Source organism: Rhinopithecus bieti, unplaced genomic scaffold (assembly GCF_001698545.2).
Source record: "Rhinopithecus bieti isolate Rb0 unplaced genomic scaffold, ASM169854v2 scaffold_4698, whole genome shotgun sequence".
Taxonomy (NCBI): Eukaryota; Metazoa; Chordata; class Mammalia; order Primates; family Cercopithecidae; genus Rhinopithecus; species Rhinopithecus bieti.
In genome coordinates this window covers 904,550-914,675 of record NW_016804634.1, presented here as the reverse complement: position 1 = coordinate 914,675, position 10,126 = coordinate 904,550, and positions in this window count along the sequence as shown.

Here is a 10,126-nt window from a genome sequence, read left to right as displayed (position 1 = left end):
GCCTGCCCCTGGCCTGAATAATGTTTTGTATTTTTAGTAGAGACGGGATTTCTCCATGTTGGTCAGGCTGATCTTGAAATCCTGACCTCATGATCCACCCGCCTTGGCCACCCAAAATCCTGGGATTATAGGCGTGGGAAAGTGTGCCTGGACTTACATTTTCTAAGCCTTCATTTCATCATCTGTAAAGTAGAGATAATTATGCATATTTTTCTTGGTTGTTGTATAAATAGAATTTATATCTATATGGTACTGTGTACAGAAATCAGTACCTACAAATGGTTACTATTATTATGTAACAGTATGAGATTAGGGAATCCCATAGAAGACTTTGGTGTATTTCTGGGTCTCTTTCCAGCCAGTTAAGCCAAGTATAGGTATTTATACACATAGAGATTAAGTATTATGTATGTACATATATAGATCTTAGCATATCTATATACAATCTACATATATCCATCTATATATATACACACACACACACACACACACATGTTCACTTGTTCAAGAAATCCTTATTAAATTTCTTCTTTCTTTCTTTCTTTCTTTCTTTCTTTCTTTCTTTCTTTCCTTTCTTTCTTTCTTTCTTTCTTTCTTTCTTTCTTTCTTTCTTTCTTTCTTTCTTTCTTTCTTTCTTTCTTCTTTCTTTCTTTCTTTTTTTGACAGGGCCTCACTCTGATGCTCACACTAGAGCACAGTGATGTAAACATGGCTTACTGTAGCCTTAACCTCCCAGGCTCAAGTGATCCTCCTGCCTCAGCCTCCTGAGTAACTGGGACTACAGGCACACGCTACCATGCCTTGCTAATTTTTTTTTTTTAATTCTTTGTAAAGACAGGGTCTTTCTATATTGACTAGGCTGGTCTGAAACTCCTGGCCTCAAGCGATCCTCCCAAGGTGCTGAGATTACAGACCACTTTGCCTGGTCCCCTATATGCAAGCTATGAATTTATGTCGTATTTTGTATGTTCACTTTTAGAATACTGTGCAATCTTTTAGAATTTTATCCATTGAATTTCAGCTTTCACAATAATTATTAGTTAAATACTATTCTGTAATTACTTTTTAAAATTTCAAAGCATTGTTTAAAGATTGGTAAAATTAGACTATAATAAACATAATAAAATTGTCTGTGTGTTCAAAGAAAAAAATGACAAATGTTGGATTTATTATTGGAATAACTAAACTTTTTTAAAATTATTCTTGTTTCTTCCTTTACTATAATGCAAATTGCCAAATTTTTCTTTTGAAAGCAGTATGCCTCTGTTAAGGACAAAAATAATCGAAGTAAAGAAAAAGGTTTTACCATCTAGAAGTTTGGCGAGTGGCGGGGCGCCGCGGGTATACACGAAAATTAAATTTAGAAATATTACTTGGATTCTTGTTTGTGTTCATCTGTTCATTCCCCATCACACTATATGCACCAACTTTTAAATGTAAATCTGTCTTTTAATCTAAAGGGAAAACCATGACTGAGGCTGAATAAGGGAAAGATTCAGTGACTAAGCAGCAGACTAGAGCCTCAGTGCTTATGAATTTTCATTCTAATTCTGTTCCTCATTTGTGGTGTACCTTAAGGAATTTCTCAGCCAGTTTCTGCCTCTCTTACTTGGCTTACAAAATAGTGGCATTCACACTTACTTTTTTTTTTTTTTTTTTTAGACGGAGTCTCGCTCTGTCATCAGGCTGTAGTGTGCAGTGGCGCGATCTCAGCTCACTGCAACCACCGCCTCCCAGGTTCAAGCGATTTTCCTGCCTCAGCCTCCCAAGTAGCTGATACTACAGGGGCACGCCACCATGCCCAGCTAATTTTTCTATTTTTAGTAGAAACGGGGTTTCACCATGTTGGCCAGGATGGTCTTGATCTCTTGACCTCGTGATCTGCCCACCTCAGCCTCCCAAGGTGCACAGTTACTCTTTATCCCGACTCTGACTAGGTTCTGAGCAAGCATTGTATATAATTAAGCTCATTACTGGTTGTTCACAATGATTACAAGAAAAGATCATATTCTCTTCAGAGCTGGGTGTGCAAATATGTAAATAACTATCAAATAGTCACCCAGACTCTCTAGTAAGTTGATCAGGATCACATTTGTTTTTGGTTTTCACTGGGAAAGAGTTCAAGATTGATTGGGTCATCTTCATACCACCCACTACATCCCACAGGGATCTAGCAGTAGTTATGAAGTCGTGGCTTCTTATCCCTTCAGCATGTTAATATTTGAGAAAAATGAAAAGTAATTCTTCATGTAAGAAAATGAGATGTTCTGTCTTGGAGGTGTGGAGTTTTATTTCACATGTTCAATCACCACTCACCACAATATGTCTGAGAAAATTCTATTTGAGGATTAAACAAAATAATATAGCCCAAACTGAGAGATTCTATATTAAAATTTTAGGAAGATTCAACTTGCCATATCATCTCTTCAATCTCATGTCAGGTTAAAAGGCATATATTCATTTTGCTATAATAGTAAGAAATTGCTTCCAAACTTTGCATTCTAATGTTAAGGAACAGATCTGTAAAGTTTCAATAATATCATATAGAAAAACCATAGCTTCTGCCAGCCTACGAGTGAATAGGATACCAGTGGTTAGAAATCAAGGACCATCGGCCGGGCGCGGTGGCTCAAGCCTGTAATCCCAGCACTTTGGGAGGCCGAGACGGGCGGATCATGAGGTCAGGAGATCGAGGCCATCCTGGCTAATACGGTGAAACCCCGTCTCTACTAAAAAATACAAAAAACTAGACGGGCGACGAGGCGGGCGCCTGTAGTCCCAGCTACTCGGGAGGCTGAGACAGGAGAATGGCGTGAACCCGGGAGGCGGAGCTTGCAGTGAGCTGAGAGCCGGCCACTGCACTCCAGCCTGGGTGGCAGAGCAAGACTCCGTCTCCAAAAAAAAAAAAAAAAAAAAAAATCAAGGACCATCCTTTGGGTATCAGGCATAACATCTGAGTACCCACTGAGGGCATGGTAGACAGTGACCATTGCACAGCCCAGGCATGACAGAGCCCTGGCAGAGAAATATTTCTTTTAATACCTTGACCAAACTTAACCTAACATGGGGGGATGTGTCTCATGTGGTAGCAATAAAGCCACTGATGGAAAGATAATAGGTTTAAATATATGCATATTTCAAAAAGCCTACACTTTTTAATTTTTAAGTTCAGGGTTACAAGTTTAGGTTTGTTACATAGGTAAACTTGTGTCATGGGGGTTTCTTGTACAGATTATTTCATCACCCAGGTATTAAGCCTAGTACCCATTAATTATTTTTCCTGATCTTCTCCCTCCTCCCACCCTCTACCCTCCAAAAGGCCACAGTGTGTGTCATTCCCCTCTATGTGTTCATGTGTTCTCATCAGTTAGCTCCCACTTAAAAGTGAGAACATGCAAGATTTGGTTTTCTGTTCCTATGCTAGTTTGCTAGGGATAATGGCCTCCAGTTGAATCCATGTCCCTGCAAAGGACATAATCTCATTCTTTTTCATGGCTGCATAGTATTCCATGGTGTATATGTACCACATTTTATTTATCCAGTCTATTATTGATGGGCATTTAGGTTAATTCCATGTCCTTGAAAAAGCCAAGTTTTAATATTGGTGTAATTTGCTTTCATTAGGAAAGTGAGATATACTAATCCATTACTAGCCAGGGAAATTTCTATAGAAATGGTGTCTTGTTGACAGTTAGCCAGTCTCCCAGCATGGTGTATGTTTATAATTTTTTACTCATATCGTGGTTCATGGTTCCATGTTTTAATTCTTGAGAAACTTCAGATTTCTCTTTGATAATCATCTGGTGATAGCACCACATTTAGTTTGCAAATAGGATTTGAAGGACTCTGTGAATTTACTATTCTTTGAGATGGTACCTAGTCATCTGAAAAGAGAATCAATTTGAAAAGAGAATTCAGAAATTCACAATTTACAATGACATCTAGAAAGAAATTACAAATGCAAGTTTCCTTACTTTCCATTAAAATATATGAAAAAGAGTCCAAAATCCACATGATAACTGAAAATAGAGGCTGAATTAAAAGAAGTTACTATCAAAATTAGAGTGAAAAATTTATGAACTATGAAAGAAATATACCACATTAATTTTTTAAGCAATCTAGACTTATCTCAGTAAATAATAGACCACCTGAAAAAGGGTAAAATATTAACTGTTCTCCAAATATAGAAAGTACACAAGTTGTAGCAAAATGAGAACCAAGTGTTAATTTCTTTATTGTATAGTTTCAAGGTGCTACAGCTTAGTCAGAAAACTATTTCATAAACAGAGAGAGTGAGAAAGAGAGAGAGACAAACTCTTCCCCAGCCCTAGCCCTCCAAATGTGCTCACTACATCCACTGGGAGACCACTGGGAATGATGGGCAATGGCAAGCTGTATCCTGGAAAGTGTACTCTAAAAGCATTAAGTACTGCCAGAGAACTCCAGGCTGAAATGCATGATGGAATATGTAAGGGGGGTGGGAGAGTTGTTTGTTTGGTTGGTTGGTTGGTTTGTTTGTTTTGAGACAGGGTCTCACTCTGTTGCCCAGACTGGAGTGCAGTGGCACAATCTCTGCTCATTGCAACCTCTGCCTCCCGGGCTCAAACACTCATCCCATCTCAGCCTCCCGAGTAGCCAGGACTGCAGGCACACACAATGCCTGGCTTATTTTGTATTTTTTTTGTAGAGATGGGGTTTCACCATGTTGCCCAGGCTGGTCTCAAACTACTAGGCTCAAGCAATCCTCCTGCCTCGGCCTCCCAAAGTGCTGGAATTACAGGCATGAGTCACTGCGTCTGGCCTGTAGTTTTTATATATTTCATTAGGTCAAGGTGTTAAGGATCCAAAGGGAGAGAGATAGGAAGGCACCCTAAGGAAAGCACAACTATATAAGGTAAATTCCTGATAGAAACTGGAATAGAATGCCAACTTGCCTTTTGACATCAGTTGAAAACACACACAAACAAAATCCAACTGCCATTCAATAGACAAGAGCATGGCTAGGGATATTCATGTTTAAAAATCTTAAGTGAGACTAGACCTCACCTTGTTAATAAAATAATAAATATAATAGCTCAACCTGTTGTATATGTAAAAAATATATAATTTACAGTAAGGTAAAGTTGGAAATTACTCTAAGAACCATTAATTTGTTCATTTTTATGTTGAATATATTTTAACTTGTTTTATGTAATCAGCACTGTGCCAGGCGCTGGATATAGAAAGGAAAGTAATTCAGACATTCTTTATCTCTGCTTTAAGTTACAGTCATGTATGTATGACAGATATTAATTCAAAATTCAACACATATATTTATTAAATATGGTAAATATAAACTGAGGTATAGAAGGACATAGAAAGGAGACCTATTGCCATATCCAAGGCAAAATTTTATAAAATTCACTGGTATTCTCATGTATGTCAATGTATGTAAATACATTTTGTGTTGTGTTTGTGTATTTGTAAGGTAATGCAAATGTAAAATATAATATAAAGAGATGCCAGTCTCTAGGAAAAAGAAAATCATAGTAAGAGAACAAGCAAGAAAAAAAGGAAATACGTACAATGTGGAGTGGATCAAAGGAAATTAAATATGTAATGCCAAAATAAAAACCCATATGAAAGAGACAGCAGAACTAGACTCACAGTGAGAAAATGGAATCAGCAATATGTAAAACAAAATTTAAAAAGACTTCCTAAAATCAAGAAGAAATGAGCAGAAGGATGAAAACAATAGAAAAGAAGATTATAGGCCTGGCGTGGTGGCTCACCCCTGTAATCCCAGCACTTTGGGAGGCCGAGGCGGGCGGATCACGAGGTCAACAGAGGGAGACCATCCTGGCCAACATGGTGAAACCCCATCTCTAGTGAAAATACAAAAATTAGCCGGGCGTGATGGCACGCATCTGTAGTCCCAGATACTCGGGAGGCTGAGGCAGGAGAATTGCTTGAATCCAGGAGGTGGAGGTTGCAGTGAGCCGAGATCACGACATGGCACTCCAGCCTGCCAATAGAGCGAGATTCCGTCTCAAAAAAAGAAAAGAAGATTATAATTTTGGAGAGCGTAAAACAGGAAACTAACACATGAATAGCTTATACTTCAAAAAAATACACCACAGCAAATAGAAATTAAAAATAAGAATAGAAGGAGGGGTGAGAGTGAATATGATATTCTAAACTGCAAAAAAAAAAATTGTAGCTAATACCATACTCAATGGCGAAAAAAAAGCTTTTCTCTAAGATCAGGAATAAGACAAGGATGTCTTTTTTCACTTCTATTCAAGATACTGGAAGCTTTAGCAAGAGCATGTAGACAAGAAAAAGAAATAAAAGCATCTAAATAGGAAAGGAAGAAGTAAAACTATCTCTGTTCACAGATGACAGGTTCTTACATGTAGTAACACATATGGAATCTGCACATGTGTGCAAACACACACTCATACACACACACAAACATTTAAAACCAATAAATTTAGCAAAGTTTCAGGATACAAAATCGACACATGAACAAATCAGTTGTATTTCTACATTGCTATAAATAATCCACAAAAGAAACTAAGAAAACAATTCCATCTTCAATAACATCAAAAATAATAAAATAGGAATAAATATAACCAAGGAGAAACAAGACCTACACACTTTATAAACATTGTTGAAAGAAATTAACAAAGATCAAAATCAATGGGAGGACACACTGTGTTCACAGATTGTAATACTTAATATTGTCAAGATGATAATACTACCCAATCAATGCAATCTCTATCAAAATCCCAAGAATGTTTTGGCAGAAATGGGAAAAATCCATCCTAAAATTTTTGTGGAATTTCAATGGAGCTAGAAGAGCCAAAATAATCTTGAAAAAGAACAAAGTTAAAACACTCACTCATACTTTTTGATTTCAAAACTTAATACAAAGCTACAATAATTAAAACAGTGTAGTGATGATGTAACTATAGACATATATACCAATAGAATAGATGGATAGCCCAGAAATAAATCCTCACGTTTATGGTCAGTTAGTTTTGACAAGGGTGCTAAGAAGAACATTCAGTGAGGAACAAATCATCTCTTCAAATAATGCCTAAAAATACAAGCTAATATCCTCATGGGAAAGAATGAATTTGGACCTTTATCTTACATGATATACAAAAATGAATTCAAAATGGCTCAAAAAAGAAAAAAAAAAACTATAGCGCTTTTAGAAGAATACATAGGAGCAAATCTTCATGACCTTGGATTTGGCAATGGTTTCATAAGTCTGACATAAAAAGTACAGGCAACAAAAGAACAAATAGATCAAATGGACTTCATTAAAATTAAAAATTTTGTACATCCAAAGATGCTATCAAGACAGGCCAGGCATGGTGGCTGATGCCTGTAATCCCAACATTTTGGGAGGTGGAGGCAGGAGGTTTGTTTGAGGCCAGGAATTTGAGATCTGTCTCGGCAACACAGGGGGACCCCATCTTTACCAAAAAAATTTTTAAAAATAGCTGGGTGTGGTGGCACGTGTTTGAAGTCTGAGCTACTTGGAAGACTGAGGAGGGAGAATTGCTTGAGCCCAGGGGTTCACAGAGAGCTGTGATCATGCCACTGCATTCCAGGTTGGGTGAGTAGGAGATCCTACCTCTAAAAAAAGAGAGATAGTGAAAAGACAAGCCACATAGTGGGATAAAATATTTATAATTCACATGTAATTAATATCCAATATATAAAGAACTTCTACGACTCAACAGCAAAAAGACAAACAGCCCAATTAAAAAATTGACAAAGTACCTAAATGGACATTTTGCCAAAGAAGATACACAAATGGCCAATAAGCAAATGAAAAGATATTCAACATGATTAGTTATTGGGAAAATATGCATCAAAATCTAAATGAGAAACCATTCAATATTCATTAGGATGGCTGTTATCAATAAATCAAAAAATAACAAATGTCGTCAAAGATGTAGAGAAATTGAAACCCTCCTGCATTGCTGGTGCAAATTTAAAATGGTGCAGCCACAGTGGAAAACAGTTTGGTGGTTCCTCAAAAGTTAAACATAGAATTACCATGTGACTATCCATTCCATTTCTAGGTATGTTCCTAAATGAATTGAAAAGAAGCATTCAAACATATACATTTTTGCCAAAATTCATAGCAATATGATTTACAATAGTCAAAAGATGGAAACACTCCAAACGCCCATCAACAAATGAAGAGATAAACAAAATGTGCTATATCCACGTAATGGCATATTATTTAGCCATGAAAAGGAATGGAGCTCTGATGTGTACTACAACGTGGATGAACCTTGAAAACCTTATGCTAAATAAAATAAGCCAGGCACAAATGTTGTATAATTCCACTTTTATGAAATACCTAGAATAAGCAAATACACAGAGGCAGAAAGTAGATTAGAAGTAACCAGAGGCTGGAGGGAGAGAAGAAGTTATTGCTCAATTTGTTGAAAATTTCTGTTTGGGTTGATGAAAACTTTTTATATAGTGGTGATGGTTGCACAACATTGTAAATGTCATTAATGCCATTGAATTATATATTTTAAAATGGTAAAAATTGCAAGTTTTATATTACTTTTTTTGCAATTTAAAATTGCTTTGATAAGTATTGAGTATGAATTCCAAGCAAAATTTTAAGAGAAACATCTGGGTGAAATTTTAAATGAAAACACTGAAAAAAATAGAAAAACACTTTACATGTCCTCAGAAACAAAGGGGCAAACATCCAGCTGAACCAAAAATTCTCCCTTGAATCTCAAAATGCCAGAAGTTAATGGAGAAATGTCTGCAGAGTTTTGAGATAAGACAGTTGTAATCACAGGAAACTGAAATACAGTCTTATTTAAAAGGTCAAAAATGTGTCATCCATGTCCCTGCCTAGAAAAAAAAAATGCAAAGATTAACTGTATCAGAAGAAACAAAAAGAAAATATGTAAAAAATGAAGCACATTATGAAAGAACCGATTGTACAAATAAAATCAGAGAACTGCGTATGTAATTATAAATCTAATGATACAACTGACTTCAAATGTCTAAAATTATTCTTGAAAGAGAATCTTTACTATGTAATACTATGATTTAGTAATAATAATCTAGATATAAAAGCTGAGCTTACATTAATAAAGAAAAGGATGTGAAGAACTGAGGGAAAGTGAATATATGCATAATTCTTCATCTTAAATTGGGGAATGAGTGGCTCCAATAAAATGTGTGTGTGTGTGTGTGTGTGCACGTGCATGCCTATGTATAATTTCGCTGTTGATTGCTGAAATAAGACAAAGACACACTGAAATGCTTTTGGAAGGGTAAGCATAAAAGTGAGTACTGGTACTGTTAAAAACAGGACGTCTATACTCCTTTCCCCAGCACTAGGAAAGAAACGAGGAAAACCGAGTTTATCTCCTCCTATGCCTTTTACCCTATTTAAGTCAGTCACCACCAGAAGCCCAAGATTCTTCAACACCTGAACCTTATCTCTATATTGCTTTGCCTGTCCTAGTTAACTCTCCCAACTGTCTACTTTTTCTCAACTACTGAAAACGTTTCCCAGTGTGGTGTATTCCGCCACTCTTTTGTTTTGTTGTTGTTGTTGTTGTTGTTGTTTTGTTTATTTTTTGAGACAGACTCTCATTCTGTCACCCAGACTGGAGTGCAGTGGCATGATCTTGGCTCACTGTAACCTCCACCTCTCAGGTTCAAGAGATTCTCCTGCCTCAGCCTTCCGAGTAGCTAGGATTACAGGCACACACCACCATGTCTGACTAATTTTGGTATCTTTAGTAGAGACAGAGTTTTGCCATGTTGGCCAGGCTGGTCTCCATCTCCTGACCTCAAGTGATCCTCCTGCCTAGGCTTCCCAAAGTGCTTACAGACGTGAGGCACCACGCTCAGCCTACTCTGCCTCTCTTGATATGTCACAGCAAAATCTCTTTTAAGTCGACTTGATTTCTGCAAGTTCCCTTCATCCACTTGCCTAGCTTTTGACTGAAGGTCTCTCTTTACTGTAGCTCTCTCAAGAAGTGGCTCTTTCTAATTCTATTCTCCTCACTTGACTAGGAGTTGGAGTGCATGTTTCTTTTTTTTTCTTTGCTCCTCATTCTGGTTTCCAAATCATTTTTCTTTC